The sequence below is a fragment of the Canis lupus genome, chromosome 11, assembly GCF_003254725.2.
Source record: "Canis lupus dingo isolate Sandy chromosome 11, ASM325472v2, whole genome shotgun sequence".
Taxonomy (NCBI): Eukaryota; Metazoa; Chordata; class Mammalia; order Carnivora; family Canidae; genus Canis; species Canis lupus.
In genome coordinates, this window is record NC_064253.1 from 57,021,743 (window position 1) to 57,042,280 (window position 20,538).

The 20,538-nt window shown below is 39.7% G+C and overlaps 1 protein-coding gene across 12 annotated transcripts in view; it reads left to right on the plus strand.

The window, feature by feature from the left end:
- PLPPR1 (phospholipid phosphatase related 1) overlaps positions 1 to 20,538 on the plus strand; it is a 554,792-nt gene that overhangs the window by 11,667 nt on the left and 522,587 nt on the right. For 8 of the 12 annotated variants that reach the window (XM_049116313.1, XM_049116317.1, XM_049116321.1 and 5 more), the window contains 2 exons: positions 3,052 to 3,106; positions 18,205 to 18,313. The gene's annotated coding sequence lies outside the window, so the exon portion shown is untranslated. The remainder of the gene's footprint in view (positions 1 to 3,051; positions 3,107 to 18,204; positions 18,314 to 20,538) is intronic. The other 4 variants (XM_049116319.1, XM_049116323.1, XM_049116322.1 and 1 more) reach the window with 1 other exon arrangement.

Below are 20,538 nucleotides of genomic sequence, written 5' to 3' on the forward strand. Positions count from 1 at the left end.
CATTACTTCTATAGATAAAATCTTCATCTCTCCATATATCTTATCCTTTCTTTCATTAAATTAGCCTATTAATCAATTTCTTCTGTATTCTTGGGAGACTATTTTGAGCTTGACTTCTGTAATCCTGAATACAGTTTAGAGGGATCTCATCAGTTACTCATTATTATCCATTGTAGTATTTTCAGTACATGTTTTTTATTGCAGTGTGTTTGTTTGTTTTTGGATGTCAGGCTATTGTGACTTCGTAATGGTCTGTTGTGGTTTCAGTGTGAGCTTTTCTCTCCGCTCTTCTTTTGAGAACACATTGGGAAATGTCTAAAATTCTCTCCTGTTTTTGGTGGTGACATATGTGATCACGTATTATTCTGGTTCCTCAGATTGTTCCCCTTCTTTTGATTTACTTTATAGCTTTACATGTTCAGTTAATTCCCAACCGTCCCATTTGCTTTTCTTATAGAAGAATGCCAATACTTGGCCTCTACTGGTAGTTGAAGTGGGTCTAATGGAGGGAGTATGGATTCTTGTTAATATTTCAGACATAAATAAAAAAGAGAAAAGGAAAAGGTTAGGTTATCTGAAGCTTTGAGCTATCAATTATTTTAAAGATTTAGCATCCTAATAGAAAAAGAATAGCATTTAATTTCCATGTTTGTTGTGGCAATCGGACTGCAAGGGCAATTCCATATTTTCTGGTGTGGCAGGCTTGCTCTCCAAGTGAGCCAGCCATGGCAGTACCCCCGTACATGGACAAGCAGAGCAGTCTCCCCTAGATAGGAACTAGGAGGAGTAAGCCCCTCCTAGGGTCCTTGTTTGATGTGGTTTCCAGTACCCATGCTTTTTCCAGAGGCTCAGGGGGCGGCAGGGGGGTTTAAATGTGAAAAGACCACCTTGGCCTCCCTCAATTCCTTGTCCCCTTCAGTGGGTTCTTTTGAGCTCTCTTCCACTTTTTAAGTAAATTCATCCAACACGTTAGAGAGGTCATGGGAACGGTCAGCCCTAGCTCCCTTTGCGTACCTCAGTGTTTCTTGTGTGAAGATATTAGATACTTTTCATACTCTTATAATTTTTAAATAATTAAAGTTGGCACCAGGAATGGGATAGTTCCAGATTTCCACCTTATCTGGAAATCTAACAAATGAGACAATAAACTAAATGAATGGTTTTAGAAGGTGGCAGTTCTATGCTGCTGAGAGATTGATGCATGTTTGCTGCTGGCGCAGCTGCTTCTACAGGCCAGTGCTTGCTCCTTTTGCAAGTTGGGTTGTGTGGATCCTGCCTTTGCAGCAGTGTAAACAATGTAACTAACCTTATTAATGTAGGGTATAAATATGGTCATATCACCTTAACTTTGTCAAATTAATTATTTAAGACCTCAGGTATTCTCGTAGGAAGATACCTAGTGTTTTTCTAAGAACTCTAGAAACTTACTTTGTTGAAATTGAGGAAAGGGTTATTTCTTCTTTTGATGCCAGAATTAGAGGGAATTGAGAAACCTGGTATTTGCTTCATATTAACTTATGGCACTGTTGTTGAAGCTGGGTGCTGTAGTATCCCATGAATGTTGGCATTCCCCTTTGCAATATGGTAATAGTCCGGGTTCTTGTGCCAACCACTGTGGTACCTTACAATTGGGCTCCAAGATCATATTTAAGTCTGTAAATTCAAATGTTCTTTAGTATATAGTGTAATGTCCTTTACACATAACATTGTGCTTGGATGGCTGGGTCCCAAGAGACTTCAAGGTGTGCATTGTGTTATTTCTCTGTCCCCTGACTTCGGAATCTCAGGTCTTTTGAGCTCAGATTGCTAACCATTCCACAGGTAATTTTATTCTAGAGGGCTTCCTTTCTCTCCCATGGGCCTTATTCCAGACCATTCTGGTCTATTATTGATCTTCTCCTTCTGTCTTGGAATATGTAGTATTGGTTCAGCTTTTCACCTAGAAGCCAGCCTAGTTGCCAGTGGGTATTACGAGGGGTCTGACTTGGTAAGGCACAAATGTTCATATATTCTCCCAGAGCAAAGGTGCATGCTCATCCTTTATAAGAGAGACTACTCAAATGATTCTGAAGAACAGATGTCTACTAGTTCATAGTGCCACTCTGCCCCTGCCTATATTGAAAAGCAGTGACTTTCAGTGACAGTGCTTCAGTGGCAGGGACTGTTAGTACAAAAGCAAATGTAATCCCTGCCTTTCTTGCTGTTCTTTCATTGTTCTGTTTATTTTATAAGACAGCATGATTAATGGGGGTATATTGAGTCACAGTATTTGAAAAGGCAAACAGGTACTAAGTGTATCACTTGGAGCACAAACCCAGGCCTGGCTAGCTCCAGGGCTATAACCAGAGCTCTTACCACCATGCTCTATATTGCTGGAAGTTTGAGTTACTGACATACAGCACTATTAATTACAAGTGCATGAAAATAGACTGGGGGACATTAGGCAGGTGTGACCATAAAAACTGCTCTGTTTCGGTAGATTTAATTGTCTCCCACTATTGATTTGAATTGGTTGTGAGCACACTGATAGAAGGTAATCAAAGAGCTGAATGAACCTGGCAGTTGTAAACGGAAGCACAGGGTCCCCTTCAGTCCAGTACAGAAGTGAATGCGTTCATTGTTTTTAATAGGCCAAATATTTCTCGCTTGTTCCCTAGGAGGCAATTGGAAGAGACATGCTGATAGCTCCCCTTGGGGCATTAACTGGAATCAGATTAGTGAAGTGAAGCTTAAGTTGGTCATTTTATTCCCAGTGCACAAAAACAGGAAGTAAATGGTAGTGGGATCAAAGACACATTTTCTAGTTCATCAAAGATTACAAATCGTATTAGTGGAGTATTTTCATTGTAGTAGTTACTTCATGGACAGAGCAATGTAAAAGTAGCACTTCAGATAATTTCCTTTTTTTCTGCTATGGTTCTTCTATAAAGCAAGTCTTTTCTACTATAATGAATATCTTAATAACCAACATGGACATTAGTCTTTGCCTTGCATACTGATTCTTCAGTCAGTGATATAGTTCATGATCTATATTTAATTTGTGCCTTATAGGTGATAAACACAGCTGCCCTGTCTGCAGGACATGGATAGCCTCTATGAAAGCAAAGTATGTACACCTTCATGAACTTCTGGCCCCTGTGTGTGTGTGTGTGTGTGTGTGTGTAAATGTTTCAAGTTTTTTTTTATGTTTCTAGTTAGTTAATATGTAGTATAATATTAGTTTCAGGAGTAGAATTTAGTGATTCGTGACTTATATATAACACGCATTTCTCATCATAACAAGTGCTCTCATTAATACCCATCACCCATTTAACCTGTCCCCTCTGCCTGTCTCCCCTCAAGAGACCCTCAGTTTGTTCTCTGTAGTTAAGAGAGGGAGGCATGCGGGATCCCTGGGTGGCGCAGCGGTTTGGTGCCTGCCTTTGGCCCAGGGCGCGATCCTGGAGACCCGGGATCGAATCCCACATCGGGCTCCCGGTGCATGGAGCCTGCTTCTCCCTCTGCCTGTGTCTCTGCCCCTCTCTCTCTCTCTTTCTCTCTCTGTGACTACCATAAATAAATAAAAATTAAAAAAAAAAGTTTATAAATAAAAAAAAAAGAGAGGGAGGCATGGTTTGCCTCCCTCTCTCTCTCTCTCTCTTTTTTTTTTTTTTTGCCTTTCCCCTATGTTCATCTGTTTTGTTTTTTATTTTTATTCATGAGAGAGACAGAGAGAGAGGCAGAGACACAGGCAGAGGGAGAAGCAGGCTCCGTGGAGGGAGCCCGACATGGGACTTGATCCTGGGACTCCAGGATCATGCCCTGGGCCAAAGGCAGGCACTAAACCGCTGAGCCACCCAGGGATCCCCTGTTTTGTTTTTTAAATTCCACCTATGAGTGAAATCATATGGTATTTGTTTCTCTGACTTATTTCGCTTAACATAATACACTCTAGCTCATCCACATCATTGCAAATGGCAAGATTTCAATCTTTGTGATGGCTGAGTAATATTCTATTGTATACATCACATCTTCTTTATCCATTCATCAGTCAATGTACAGGTGGGCTCTTTCTATAATCTGACTATTGTTGATAATGCTGCTATAAACATTGGGGTGCATGTGCACCTTTGAGTCAGTATTTTTGTACCCTTTGTGGCCCATGTTTTGAATGCCTTATGACCATGACATAATTTTTAAGACATCATTTGAGGAGTCAAAGAAAAATATAAAAGGACTATCCCATGTACTCCATTAACATTTTCTCAAGATAGAAACAGAAAAATTGGAATGTGCTAAATCAGAAAAGAAATTCTTGGGCAATGGGAACCAGTATAGGGAGACTTTCATCCTGGGGGTTTAGAGATGTTTGATATGCCTGTTTCTTGGAGAATCAAGCTGCAACTGTAAGTAAACCTCTAAGGATCCGTGTAGACAGAAGCCTGAGAAAAGAACAAGGCAGGCTCTTAGTGCCTCAGTGCACTGTGCTTTTCTCCTCATCCACTAAATTATGAATGTAATGAAGTTACTCCAATTCCTGTGAAGTCAAATGAGAGTTCAGTGTATTTTCAATTGAATTGCCCAGCTTGACTATTGACATGTGCAATGTTTAATTTAATTTATTTCTGCTTATATAGTTATGGACACTCAGTATAAATGAAAACAATCTGGTTCATTTTTAAAGCAGTAGCCCCACCTGGGAATATGAGCAATAAATGGATGTGGCAGATTTCAAAAGAAAATAAACTTAAAAAGTGTATCCCTTTTCATATCATGACAATATCTAAATATGACTATTTAATTGAGCAACCATTCAGTTTTAGAGCTATTATCATGTTCCTGGCCTTATGTTAGAGTCTGAGGTTCCTGAAATGAGTGAAATAGTCTCTTGCTTTCAAAAAATAGCAGGTTAAATTATTTTTAGTAAGTTGAAATGTGTTTTAAACCTGTGAATGCAAACAATGAATTAAAGCCCTGTAAGGTAATGTATTTTGTAAATAGGGATTATTTTTGTACAAAGATAAGTTACTATAAATTGATCTTTTTATATCCTGTTTCTTAAAGTGGATGTCTGTCTCTAATGTGGCTTCCCCTTAGAATAGGCATTTAAAATAAAAAGATGGGGAACTTGAGGCTTGCTGAGCTTTTAGTATTCTGGTCCCTCACCTCCCACTTCTCCCCGTTTCAGCCCTCCACACCAGGGGCTGCTCCCCTTCCCTGTCCTCGCACAGCTGATTCTCACTTTCCTTGACAATTTGTTTAGTATGTTCCTTTCACCCAGAATTTCTTCTTTTCTCTGATAATACAAACCTTTCATTGATTTTAAGATTTGATTCAACTTTCTCTCCTTCCTTAAAGCTTTTCTTACCCCTATCCAGAACTCTTTTTATTCACTGAATTCTGTAAATAATGTGAGGCCAATTAGCACTTGATCAATTTCTGGTGTTGTCATAATGATAAAAACAAGAACAACTTTTACTAAGTGTTTACTGAGTGCCAGTGTTACCACCACCTAATACACACGTAGTAGTATTATCTTCATTTTATACATGAGAACATTAAAACCTAGAGAACTTTACTAACTTAATCAAGGTCACACAGCTGGAAACTGGTAAGATTTGGACTATTTGACTCCAGGGCCTGAGCTCTTACTCACTGGTGTTTTTCAACATGTGGTCTCCTGACCATGTAGATTTAGTTAGAATCTTATAAACTATATTTTGAAAACCACTGTACATACTTTGCTGACTTTTCAGTTTTATATTTATCTCTCTAATAAGACTTAACCTTATTTTTTGTTTAAAATTTTTAATTCTAGTATAGTTAACATACAGTGTTATATTAGTTTCAGGTGTACAGTAGAGTGATTCAATAATTCTATTATTACTCAGTGCTCATCATGAAAAGTGTACTCTTAATCCCATCACCTGTTTCACCCGTTCCCCCATCTTCCCTCTGATGACCATCAGTTTGTTCTCCATAGGTAAGACTAATTCTTGGTTTGTCTCTTTCTCTCTTTTTTCTTTGCTCATTTATTTTGTTTCTTAAATTCCACATATGAATGAAATCATATGGTATTTGTCTTTCTTTGAGTTATTTTACTTAGCAATATAGTCTCTAGCTCCCTCTGTGTTGGTGCAAATGGCAAGATATCATTCTTTTTTATGACTGAATATTTATATATATGTATATCTATATCTATATATATGTCACTTCTTTATCCATTCATTGATTGACGGACATCTGGGCTGCTTCCATAATTTGGCTATTGTATATAATGCCGCTATAAATATATGGGTGCATGTATCCCTTTGACTTAATTTTTTTTTTGGATTTTTTTGGTGAATATGCAGTATAGACTGTGAACTTTTTTTTTTAAAAGATTTTATTTATTTATTTGAGAGGGAGAGAGCACACAAGCATGGGGAGAAGTGGAGGGAGAGGGAGAAACAGACTCTTCACTGAGCAGGGAGCCAGACATGGGGTTCAATCCCAGGACCCCGGGATCATGACCCAAGCCAAAGGCAGCCGCTCAACCAACTGAGCCACTCAGGCACCCCAGACTGTGAACTTTTTGAGGTCAATGATTATTTTATCAACTAGCTTCTGAATCCCAAAGTTTTCAATAAACATTCAGATGTTTACTGCATGCTTACTCAATACCTGCATTTTTGATGTAGACGGCAAAATTAAATGTATTCATACGGCATTGGGAAAGATTCAAAATAATGGAACTTCCAGTTAAAGCAACTGGTGATAGTCAAAGGCTCTGCAGAGTTAGAACTCAGAGTTAGGGCCAATCTTATGAATACTTCTCTAGTTTCTGACACTGACTACATCCTCATTTCCTGTTTCAATTTGCCTGCCTTTAAATTTGAGGAGATTTTAATAATAAAAGAACAGAGATATTGGTGGGAGTTAATAATTGTAATTAGAATATTGAATTTTAAAGATTTTAAAAAATTAAGCTATTTATTTTAGAGAGAGAGAGGAAAGGGCACATGTGCATGGGGGGGTGGTTAGAGGGAGAAGGAGAGAGAGAAACCCAAGCAGATTCTGCACTGAACTCAGAGCTTGCTGGGGGCTCAGTCTCATGACCCTGACTGAGATCAGTCCTGAGCAGAAACCTAGAGTTGGTCCCTTAACTGACTGAGCCACCAAGCACCCCATAGAATATAGTATTTTAAAAGTGATTTTTTAATTTTAATTTTAATTTTTTTTTAAATTTATTTTTCTTGGTGTTCAATTTACCAACATACAGAATAACCCCCAGTGCTCATCCCCCATTCACTCCCATCCCCTGCCCTCCTCCCCTTCTACCACCCCTAGTTCGTTTCCCAGAATTAGGAGTCTTTATGTTCTGTCTCCCTTTCTGATATTTCCCACACATTTCTTCTCCCTTCCCTTATATTCCCTTTCACTATTATTTATATTCCCCAAATGAATGAGAACATATAATGTTTGTCCTTCTCCGATTGACTTACTTCACTCAGCATAATACCCTCCAGTTCCATCCACGTTGAAGCAAATGGTGGGTATTGGTCATTTCTAATGGCTGAGGAATATTCCATTGTATACATAAACCACATCTTCTTTATCCACTCATCTTTCGATGGACACCGAGGCTCCTTCCACAGTTTGGCTATTGTGGACATTGCTGCTATAAACATCGGGGTGCAGGTGTCCCGGCATTTCATTGCATCTGTATCTTTGGGGTAAATCCCCAACAGGGCAATTTCTGGGTCGTAGGGCAGGTCTATTTTTAACTCTTTGAGGAACCTCCACACAGTTTTCCAGAGTGGCTGCACTCTGCACTCAGTTCACATTCCCACCAACAGTGTAAGAGGGTTCCCTTTTCTCCGCATCCTCTCCAACATTTGTGGTTTCCTGACTTGTTAATGTTCCCCATTCTCACTGGTGTGAGGTGGGATCTCATTGTGGTTTTGATTTGTATTTCCCTAATGGCAAGTGACGCAGAGCATTTTCTCATGTGCTTGTTGGCCATGTCTATGTCTTCCTCTGTGAGATTTCTGTTCATGTCTTTTGCCCATTTCATGATTGGATTGTTTGTTTCTTTGCTGTTGAGTTTAATAAGTTCTTTATAGATCTTGGAAACTAGGCCTTTATCTGATACGTCATTTGCAAATATCTTCTCCCATTCTGTAGGTTGTCTTTGAGTTTTGTTGACTGTATCCTTTGCTGTGCAAAAGCTTCTTATCTTGATGAAGTCGCAATAGTTCATTTTTGCTTTTGTTTCTTTTAAGGCAAAAGAATCTTGCAATCATGGATGTATCTTGCAAGAAGTTACTGTGGCTCAGTTCAAAAAAGGTGTTGCCTGTGTTCTCCTCTAGGATTTTGATGGAATCTTGTCCCACATTTAGATCTTTCATCCATTTTGAGTTTATCTTTGTGTATGGTGAAAGAGAGTGGTCTAGTTTCATTCTTCTGCATGTGGATGTCCAATTTTCCCAGCACCATTTATTGAAGAGACTGTCTTTCTTCCAATGGATAGTCTTTCCTCCTTTATTGAATATTAGTTGACCATAAAGTTGAGGGTCCACTTCTGGGTTCTCTATTCTGTTCCATTGATCTATGTGTCTGTTTCTGTGCCAGTACCAAACTGTCTCGATGACCACAGCTTTGTAGTACAACCTGGCATTGTGATGCCCCCAGCTATGGTTTTCTTTTTTAAAATTCCCCTGGCTATTTGGGGTCTTTTCTGATTCCACACAAATCTTAAAATAATTTGTTCCAACTCTCTGAAGAAAGTCCATGGTATTTTGATAGGGATTGCATTAAACGTGTATATTGCCCTGGGTAACATTGACATTTTCACAATATTAATTCTGCCAATCCATGAGCATGGAATATTTTTCCATCTCTTTGTGTCTTCCTCAATTACTTTCAGAAGTGTTCTATAGTTTTTAGGGTATAGATCCTTTACCTCTTTGGTTAGGTTTATTCCTAGGTATCTTATGCTTTTGGGTGCAATTGTAAATGGGATTGACTCCTTAATTTCTCTTTCTTCAGTCTCAGTGTATAGAAATGCCACTGATTTCTGGGCATTGATTTTGTATCCTGCCATGCTACCAAATTGCTGTATGAGTTCTAGCAATCTTGGGGTGGAGGCTTTTGGGTTTTCTTTGTAGAGTATCATGTCATCGGTGAAGAGGGAGAGTTTGACTACTTCTTTGCCAATTTGAATGCCTTTAATGTCTTTTTGTTGTCTGATTGCTGAGGCTAGGACTTCCAGTACTATGTTGAATAGCAGTGGTGAGAGTGGACATCCCTGTCTTGTTCCTGATCTTAGGGGAAAGGCTCCCAGTGCTTCCCCATTAAGAATGATATTTGCTGTGGGCTTTTCGTAGATGGCTTTTAAGATGTTGAGGAATGTTCCCTCTATCCCTACAGTCTGAAGAGTTTTGGTCAGAAATGGATGCTGTATTTTGTCAAAAGCTTTCTCTGCATCTAATGAGAGGATCATATGGTTCTTGGTTTTTCTCTTGCTGATACGATGAATCACATTGATAGTTTTACGAGTGTTGAACCAGCCTTGTGTCCCGGGGATAAATCCTACTTGGTCATGGTGAATAATTTTCTTAATGTACTGTTGGATCCTATTGGCTAGTATCTTGTTGAGAATTTTTGCATCCATGTTAATCAGGGATATTGGTCTGTAATTCTCCTTTTTGGTGGGGTCTTTGTCTGGTTTTGGAATTAAGGTGATGCTGGCCTCATAGAATGAATTTGGAAGTACTCCATCTCTTTCTATCTTTCCAATCAGCTTTAGGAGAATAGGTATGGTTTCTTTTTTAAACGTTTGAATGAATTCCCCTGGGAAGCCATCTGGCCCTGGGCTTTTGTGTCTTGGGAGGTTTTTGATGACTGCTTCAATTTTCTCCCTGGTTATTGGCCTGTTCAGGTTTTCTGTTTCTTCCTGTTCCAGTTTTGGTAGTTTGTGGCTTTCCAGGAATGCGTCCATTTCTTCTAGATTGCCTAATTTATTGGCGTATAGCTGTTCATAATATGTTTTTAAAATCGTTTGTATTTCCTTGGTGTTGGTAGTGATCTCTCCTTTCTCATTCATGATTTTATTAATTTGAGTCTTCTCTCTCTTCTTTTTAATAAGGCTGGCTAATGGTTTATCTATCTTATTTATTCTTTCATAGAACCAACTCCTGGTTCTGTTAATCTGTTCCACAGTTCTTCTGGTCTCGATTTCAATGAGTTCTGCTCGAATCTTTATTAACTCTCTTCTTCTGCTGGGTGTAGGATCTATTTGCTTTTTTTTCTCTAGCTCCTTTATGTGTAAGGTTAGCTTTTGTATTTGAGTTCTCTCCAGTTTTTGAATGGATGCTTGTATTGCAATGTATTTCCCCCTTAGGACTGCTTTTGCTGCATCCCAAAGATTTTGAATGGTTGTATCTTCATTCTCATTAGTTTCCTTGAATCTTTTTAATTCTTCCTTAATTTCCTGGTTGACCCTTTCATCTTTTAGCAGGATGGTCCTTAACCTCCACGTGTTTGAGGTCCTTCCAAACTTCTTGTTGTGATTTAGTTCTAATTTCAAGGCATTATGGTCTGAGAATATGCAGGGGACGATCCCAATCTTTTGGTATCGGTTCAGACCCAATTTGTGACCCAGTATGTGGTCTATTCTGGAGAAAGTCCCATGTGCACTTGAGAAGAATGTGTATTCAGTTGAGTTTGGATGTAAAGTTCTGTAGATATCTGTGAAATCCATCTGGTCCAGTGTATCATTTAAAGCTCTCATTTCTTTGGAGATGCTGTGCTTAGAAGACCTATTGAGTATAGAAAGAGCTAGATTGAAGTCACCAAGTATAAGTGTATTATTATCTAAGTATTTCTTCACTTCGGTTATTAATTGATTGATATATTTGGCAGCTCCCACATTCGGAGCATATATTTTGAGGATTGTTAAGTCCTCTTTTTGGATAGATCCTTTAAGTATGATATAGTGTCCCTCTTCATCTCTCACTATAGTCTTCGGGGTAAATTTTAGTTTATCTGATATAAAGATGGCTTCCCCTGCTTTCTTTTGAGGACCATTTGAATGGTAAATGGTTTTCCAACCTTTTATTTTCAGGCTGTTGGTGTCCTTCTGTCTAAAATGAGTCTCTTGTAGACAGCAAATAGGTGGGTGTTGCTTTTTTATCCAGTCTGAAACCCTGCGCCTTTTGATGGGGTCATTAAGCCCGTTCACGTTCAGAGTTACTATTGAGAGATAGGAGTTTAGTGTCATTATGATATGTATTCAGTCCTTGTTTTTGTGGATTGTTCCACTGAACTTCTTCTTAAAGGGGAATTTTAAGGGTCCCCATTAAAATTTCTTGCAGAGCTGGTTTGGAGGTCACATATTCTTTCAGTTCCTGCCTGTCTTGGAAGCTCTTTTTCTCTCCTTCCATTTTGAATGAGAGCCTTGCCTGATAAAGTATTTTTGGTTGCATGTTCTTCTCATTTAGGATCCTGAATATATCCTGCCAGTCCTTTTTGGCCTGCCAGGTCTCTGTGGAGAGGTCTGCTGTTACCCTAATTCTCTTCCCCATAAAAGTCAGGGATTTCTTGTCTCTTGCTGCTTAAGGATCTTCTCTTTATCTTTGGAATTTGCAAGCTTCACTATTAAATGTCGAGGTGTTGAATGGTTTTTATTGATTTTAGAGGGGGAGCTCTCTATTTCCTGGACCTGAAGGCCTGTTTCCCTTCCCAGATTAGGAAAGTTTTCAGTTAGGATTTGTTAGGATTATGTTCAAATACATATTCTGGCCCTCTGTCCCTTCCGGCGCCCTCGGGAACCCCAATTAAATGTAGGTTTTTCTTCCTCGGGCTGTCGTTTATTTCCCTTAATCTATCTTCATAGTCTTTTAATTGTTTGTCTCTTTTTTCCTCAGTTTCCCTCTTTGCCATCAACTTGTCTTCTATGTCATTCACTCGTTCTTCCACCTCGTTAACCCTGGTCATTAGGACTTCTAGTTTGGATTGCATCTCATTCAATTGATTTTTAATTTCTGCCTGATTAGCTCTAAATTCTGCAGTCATGAAGTCTCTTGAGTCCTTTATACTTTTTTCTAGAGCCACCAGTAGCTGTATAATAGTGCTTCTGAATTGGCTTTCTGACATTCAATTGTAATCCAGATTTTGTAACTCTGTGGGAGAGAGGACTGTTTCTGATTCTTTCTTTTGAGGTGAGGTTTTCCTTCTAGTCATTTTGCTCAGTGCAGAGTGGCCAAAAGCAAGTTGTATTGGGAAAAGGAGAAAAAGAGAGGAGAGAAAGAAGGAAAGAAAAGAGAAAAAGAAAAAAGAAAAAAGGAAGAAAAAAAAAGAGAAGAAAAAGTGAAAGAAAAAGAAAGAAAGGAAAAAAAAAAGGTGGGGGAAGGAAACAAATCAAAAAGCAAAAAAACAAAACAAAACAAAAAACCCCAAAATAAAAACAACAACAACAACAACCACAACAACAACAAAAATAACCACAGGGCAGTATCTTCTGATTCTGTGTACTTTCAGTCCCTTGACTTCCCCTGGAACTTGTCGGTCTAGCTGGTCTTCTGGGGGAGGGGCCTGTTGTGCTGATTTTCAGGTGTGAGCACTTGGGGGAGCTGCTGTGCCCCTGCCTGGTGCAGGGCTCAGTGGGGGTTGTTTACCCCGTGAGGCCCCAGGAGGAACAGCCCCAGTGGCGGGGCCAGCTCTGGAGCCCTGGAGTCACCTCCTGCAGTAACTCCGGAGCTCTCGGTCTGCAGGGCCTGGAGGCTCTGGGGCGGGGCCGCTGATCTGCTCAGCTCGGGGCAGGAGCGTCCTTGCGGTCCTGGGCCCTCCCGGCCTCTGCCTGTCCCGGGGGAGGCCGGATCCTGGGCTGTGTCCCGGCGCCCTGTGTTCCGGAGCCTGTGCTGTTGGATTCGTGCTCCCGCCCCGCAGCCCCCTCCGCGGAGCCGCCCCCGGGTCCCGCCGCCCGCGCTGCAGCCCTTAGGGAGCTCGGCGCACTCTCCCGGGGCACAGGTGTCTGTTAGTGTCCCCGGGAGCCCGAGGGCATCCCCGCCGCCCTGAGGTCCTGCTCCAACTCCCTGGGAGGCCTTTCCCCCCGGGAAGGTTGGTGCAGCTCCTGCTTCTCCTGGACGGGGCTCTCCTGTCCTGGGGACACTCGCCCGGCCTTAGCCCCGCTCCTCTCGGGCCCCTCCCCCTTGGAGGCCTTTTGTTTCTTTCTTTTTCCCCGTCTTCCTACCTCGATAGAAGCGCGAACTCTTCTCACTGCAGCATTCCAGCTGGTCTCTCTTTAAATCTCAGGCCGAATTCATAGATTTTCAGGATAATTTGAAGGTTTTCTAGGTAATTTGGTGAAACAGGTGATTTGGAGACCCTACTCTTCCGCTATCTTGCCCCTCCTCCTAAAAGTGATTAGAGTAACATAAATTTAGAAGTCTAAGATTATAAATGAAGTTATCTTATGACTGGAATGATATCATATGGGGGCCCGAAAAGCCCACTTCTAATCCATTGTGACCAGTTTTCCACATCATTTAATAGGTAGATATTAAGGGGCTACACAGAGTTTTCCTATACCCTCTGACTAATCTTGACAATTGTTGGGCACGCCACTAGTGGCCTGTCACTATTGTGTGGTAATGCGGTGTTCTCCTTCCTCCACACCATTCAGTCCACTTCATTTTGTAGATGAGAACTTCATCCAATCCAGGGTCTTAGTGTAAAGACAAGCTATGTGATTTCCCAAGATCAAGCTAGAATTTTAACCCAGATCTTAATATTCCAAAGTCAGTGTTCTCCCACTACATCAAGCAGTCTCCTTTCTTTCTTTTTCTTTCTTCTTTCTTTCTTTCTTTCTTTCTTTCTTTCTTTCTTTCTTTCTTTCTTTCTTTCTTTCTTTTTCTTTCTTTCTCTTCTTTCTTTTCTTTTCTTTCTTTCTCTTTCTTTCTTTCTTTCTCTTTTTTTAAAGATTTTATTTATTCATGAAAGACAGAGAGATTCTTTCCTTTCTTTCTTTCTTTCTCTCTCTTTTTTTTAAAGATTTTATTTATTTATTCATGAAAGACAGACAGAGAGAGAGAGAGAGAGGCAGAGAGGCAGAGACATAGGCAGAGAGAGAAGCAGGCTCCATGCAGGGAGCCCGATGTGGGACTTGATCCAGAGACTCCAGGATCACACCCTGGGCCAAAGGCAGGCCCCAAGCAGTCTCCTTTTAATACGTTATTGAACGTGTTAGCCAAAGAGTAGCCTAGGTAATATGCAAATAAGACCAATAGCACAGAAAAGGGACTTGTTTTGTGAACCTATTCATTTTTGTTAACCAGTCTCTTACATGGCATCAGCTCATGAAGGACCATTGATAGTCTATTAATCACTTAAATCTTATCAATCGACACTCAAAATTATGACAGTCCAAAACCTACATACCTTTCTGTCTCCCTCCTCCCCTCTCTCCTTCCCTTTTTTCTTTTTTTAAAGATTTTATTTATTTATTTGACAGATAGACAGAGCCAGACAGCACAAGTGGGGGGAATGGCAGAAGGAGAGGAAGAAGCAGGTTTCCTGCTGAGCAGAGTCCAATCCAGGGCTCCATCCCGGGACCCCAGGATCATGACCTGAGCTGACGTCAGATGCTTGGTTGACTGATCCACCCAGGTGGCCCTTTCTTTCCTTTCCTTTTCTTTTCTTTTCTTTTCTTTTCTTTTCTTTTCTTTTCTTTTCTTTTCTTCTTTTCTTTTCTTTTCTTTTCTTTTCTTTCTCTTCTCTTCTTTTTTCTTTTTTCTTTCTTCCTATATATTTTTTCCAAACTTTTATTTTTAATCTGAATAACAATATATTATTAAACACTTGTTGCCATTAAACCCTAGCAGTTGGCTAATGTCCAGTTAGTAATTTAGACCTTCTAGGCTATTCTCCAGCCTAATTGTGTTGTTAATTCTTATCAAAATTTTGTTTAAGGAATAGCTTTGGAAACAACCAATGAAAATATGATCATCATGTGGCATACTCTATTGAGAATGGTAAACATTTAATATTTATTTAGAGATCCAATGGATTAGGGATAGACTGTCAACAGAGTCAGCACCTTTGTCTTTCTGGAAGTCATTTGTTTTGCCATCACAAGTCTGTCTATCACCTGCTTGTAGATATGTTTTTAGATTGTCCTGAAAGGAGTAGTTTAAACATCGTAGGAATATGAAATTAAATAATCTCTTAAGGAGATACTCCAAAAACCTTCTCTTTTCCTTAGTTGAGTTAAGCCAATATCCATGAATTGTTGAAGCCCATCCAAATGAAAGAAGAATTCATCAGCCTTCTTCCTTTAATGGCCTTCTGCCCAAAATAAAACTGGCCAGCAAGCAATATTTATCTTAGTGATGCTGCCATTTCATATCACAAAGTGACCGTGTAGTCTCATAAACATAGTCCAAAAGTGCTGACTTTTAAAGGCAGTTGATTTTTTTTACTTGCTACTGTTTTATAGCTTTGCATAAAATGCTAATGCCATGACATTTGTAGAACTATTAAATCATTTTAATGAAAGAGTAACAGTTACACAACTAATTCATTTGGGTGCATTTCCCTTGCAGAATGGTTGATTGTAATGGGAAGGAGTCTTTTTTTTTTTTTTTTTAAACTCCATAATTTTGTTCTCACATGGAACCAAATCCCATTATTTTGGTGTAGTTTGTAACCCAAGTCTAATGGAGCCAAATCCATTGACAGAATGTGTTGTCCCAAATCTGAGCTCATTTGCCTCATGGCCCCCACTTAATTTGATCTATAGTCCGGGCAAGCCAAGTCTGCTTCTCTTGAGAAATACAGCATTCTGTTTCCCTTTTAAGTGGTTAGGGGTAAATATATGATTATGTACTTTTAGCTACTGAAAAATGAGCTCAATTGCCTTAACACCAAATCAAGGAAATTATTTGGGCTTTAAAAATTATCTTGTGATCACATAAGATGACAGCTGGGATTGATTCTTATACTAAGCCCACATTTCTTTGTTAATGGCCATCCCATGCAGCATATGCTGTCATATTTGGGCCCCTGCAGAAGGAAATGGCTAGAGAATCCTAGAGACACTAAGCACTGAGAGCAGTAGAATTGGATTTGTACTCTCAAATAGATCTCCACAGTACCAAACTGCATCTTTCTTCTAGAGTAGAAATGATTCTTATCTCTGTGCCCTGTCTCTGTTTTCAAAGGTTCCATTTACAGATAATTCTTATTTGTTTTTTTAAAATTTTTATTTATTAATTTATGAGAGAGAGAGAGAGGGAGAGGGAGAGGGTGCGAGTGAGCAGGGGGAGGAGTAAAGGGGGAGGGAGAAAGAATCTCAGACTCTAAGCTAAGTATGCAGCCTGGTGCAGGGCTCAGTCTCATGACCGTGAGATCATGACTTAAGCTGAAACCAAGATTGGACACTTAATGGACTGAGCCACCCAGGTGCCCCATATAATTCTTATTTCTTGAACACACAATTTTCTTTTTTCTTTCTTTTCTTTTTTTAAAGATAGATTTATTTATTTATTTATTTATTTATTTATTTATTTATTTATTTATTTATTTATGATAGACACACAGAGAGAGAGAGGCAGAGACACAGGAGGAGGGAGAAGCAGGCTCCATGCCTGGAACCCAATGTGGGACTCGATCCCGGGATCCCAGGATCGTGCCCCGGGCCAAAGGCAGGCGCCAAACCACTGAGCCACCCAGGGAACCCCCTATTTTCCAAAAGAAAATTTCCTGATGTGCTCAATTGTTTGGGATAAGAGAATTAACTTTATTGTTAATACTTTTTTCCCTTACAAAATGTATATTCTTGTGAATTATGGGAGCCTGCATTTACTTTGCTTACTCCAACCGTACATTTTTCTTTACTTTCCATAGTTTTGATTTTCTTCTGAAACAGCTAATCTCATCATCATTCTACTTTGAGTTAAAGGGTTTTGCTGCTAAAATGTTCCACCATTTAGTCATATCTTTTCCTTCATTCCAGACTTTTCTTGAGCATAGATATAAAATATTGCAGGAATATGGGGAAATTAGAATGTATTCCCTCAGGATGAATGGATTAAGCCTAGTATTTGGAACAATAGTGCTTTTCTGTATTTTATCTAGTTTTGATTAATCATTTTGGAACAAAATTTCTGCTAAAATAGTGCCTGTACAATATCACTCCAAGACTATAACAGTGAAATTGATGTCTTTTTGATTAACTGATGTTCAGTAGTTTTACTGTCCATACAATATAATTGATTAGATAAAACATAACTATTTAGGCTCTTGTTGGCAGCCTAGTTTACTACCTTTTCTTATTCACAATGAAAGGGCAAGCGTTTCTTTTTGTTTCCCTTGCTGCTACTGCTATTGCCAAGAGATCAATGAGCTCCTGGACAGCTACCAGAAATATGTCTGTATGCACCATTGACTGCTGGAGTTCAGGAGGTGGGTGGGGAAAGGGAGGCTCCTCTGCTGGAGCTCCCACATCACAGGTGGAGAGTCCCTAGGAGGCTCCTGGCCTGTAGGGCACATCCAGCTCTTCCCTGCCCATCTCCACACTCACCTAGCTCTTTCCATTCATACCATACACACATTGCCTGTTCACATTCATTCTCCCCCTTTGCATTGTGATAGGCACACATTCACTGCTAGCCTCCACAGGCACACATTCTTTGTTCTGCCAACCACTCTCCATTGATAAGGAGAAATTAATTTATGAATTAGACACATTGCAAAATGCTACTGTGACTTCAGTCCACATCAGATGTGGGCTGATGAAGTGCTGTAAGCAGTGTGTCATTTGCTCTTTGGGCATTTCCAACTTCTCTCCCATCTTCATTTACTATGAGAAGACATTGTTCGGCTACTTTCCAGGGTTGTGACAGCTCCGTCCTCACTTAGGTGAGGAGCAGATCCTCTGGAGCCCTGTGAAGAACTTAAAAACAAAACCAGGTTTTACAGACTTCAATCTGTGCAAGAACTTGTGGCAGGAGTAGTGAATCCCACATGGGGCCTGGCTTTGTTTGCATTACTGTTTCTCAGGGATATGTTTGGAGGGCCAGAGTTTCTATTTGTGTTTACGTAGGTACTGAATTGAATGTGTACAATTTTATGATTATTTTTCAGCTAGATCATCAGAATACAAATTTTGTCCGTTAAAATATCATGTGTTTCTTTGGATTAATGTCTTTTTTTTAAAAGATTTTATTTATTTATTTATGACAGAGAGAGACACAGGCAGAGGAAGAAGCAGGCTCCATGCAGGGAGCTCGACGTGGGACTCGATCCCGGGTCTCCAGGATCACGTCCTGAGCCAAAGGCAGACACCCAACCGGTTAGCCACCCAGGCGTCCCTGGATTAATCATTCACTATTTTTATGAGCTGTAGTAAAAATGAAATGAAAATCACTTTGTCACTTAATCCTGTGTATCATTAACTGTGCATTTAAACTCCAGGATCTGATACTACTAATAACAAAAATTATATAGTAATTAAAAGTTTATAAAGTACTTCCACAAATGTTTGACCCTCACAACAACTCTGTAAGGTACATTTGTAATCCCAGCTTTATTGCTGAGAATACTGAGGTATCTAAGCATGTAATAAACTGGATGTTTTTTTTCTTTTCCAGGTTTTTTGGGTATAACTAACAAGATCTAACACACAGTGTACAATATGATGACTTGATATACATGTACTTTATGAAATGATTACCACAATCAGGTTAATTAACATGTATGTTTGTTGCTAAATCAGTGTAATAGAAGAGGCCATTTACTATATGTCATTGAATTACCTGAAAAATTATGTCTGAATTGTTAACAGGAAATAATGATGAATATAAAGACTTAATTTGTGTATAGTAATTTTGGCCACAGCAAGTTTCCAGAAAGTTGTCAACCAGGTCTGCTGCATAATTTCAATGATGGATTTCATTGCCATGAACTCAGATGCATTTTTAGATGACAGCTGTGCCATTGCCAGTCCAGCATCAGCCCATGAAAAAGCCTGGATTCTGTAAATAAGATATAGGTTAAGCAAGTACTTCTGAGAAGAGAGTATTATAGGACAATGAAGACTAGAAAGGACCCCACAGACCATTATTACCTTCTTGTTTTTCCAAGACTTAAGTAGGGAGAGTAGCTGGTTGTCAGTGTGACATATATGAGTACAGAAAAACTTTCCTCCTTTCAGTACTTCTCCATTTTTTAAAAAGATATTTATTTATTTGAGACAGAGAGATTGAGGGAGAGAATGGGATAGAGAAACAGGGAGGAGGGTCAGAAGGTAAGGGAGAATCAGAGCCCCTCCTGAGCAGGGAGCCTGAAGGCGCTCAATCCCAGGACCCTGGGATCATGACCTGAGCCAAAGGCAGATGCTTAACAGACTGAGCCACCCAGGTGCCACCAATTTCAAATATAAGAATTTCTCTGTTGGCTAATACCCATTTAGCTAAAATGTCTCTACAGTTACTTTTGTAGTCATGACACATCTTTTCATGTACAGACAAATTTAATCTTCTCTAGGTTCCCTTCTTTAAGACATTTTCCCTGGATGATTTTGTGTATTCCCAAGTATTCAAATATTACGAATATCCTGGGTTCTCAATCTTATAGCATAAGCTCACTCTTATGTTCCAGGCTGTTTTTTCTTTCTTTCTTTTTTTTTTTCAAATTTAAATCCAGTTTATAATCTTGTCCCCCAAATCTCATTTCTTTGTCTTCATTAATGGCACTTCCATCTCTTCCATCCTCTGATGCATAAGTTAGGAACCTCATTGTTTCTTTTCCCCTATGTAAAATACATAGGGGAAATACATTGGGTTGTGTTGATTCTAACTCTCAAAAACTTCTGAAGCTGCCTTTTCCTCTCTATCCCTGTGACCGCTGCTCTGCTTTAGCTCATCATCATCTCCTACATGGATTGTTGTGAGTGACCTTTGATGGGTCTGATGTCTGTGCTGTAGTTCTCTCCTTCCAATCTATCCTCTGCATCCTTATCACTGATTTTATAGAACTAATCTTCCCTCTCTGCTTGATTAAAATCTTGAATGTGGGGATCCCTGGGTGGTGCAGCGGTTTAGCGCCTGCCTTTGGCCCAGGGCGCGATCCTGGAGACCCGGGATCGAATCCCATGTCGGGCTTCCAGTGCATGGAGCCTGCTTCTCCCTCTGCCTGTGTCTCTGCCTCTCTCTCTCTCTCTGTGCGTGTGACTATCATAAATAAATAAAAATAAAAAAAAATTAAAAAAAAAAATCTTGAATGTGTTCCTTTAAGGACAGGTTCAATTCCCTAAGGGTTATAGTGAAAGACTTCACAATCTGATTGCAGTCTGACAACAACAATGTATACAAATATATATGCATATGAATATATGTATATACCGGCATATATATGTGTATACACACACACACACACACACACACACACACACATAGTTTAGCTTAATTTTTGCTGTTTCCTACTATGTTACCTATATGCTAATCACACTAGACAACCCAGAAGTCCTCAAGTACAATGTATATTTTCAAGCCTCCTTGCCTTTGCTCATGCTGTACC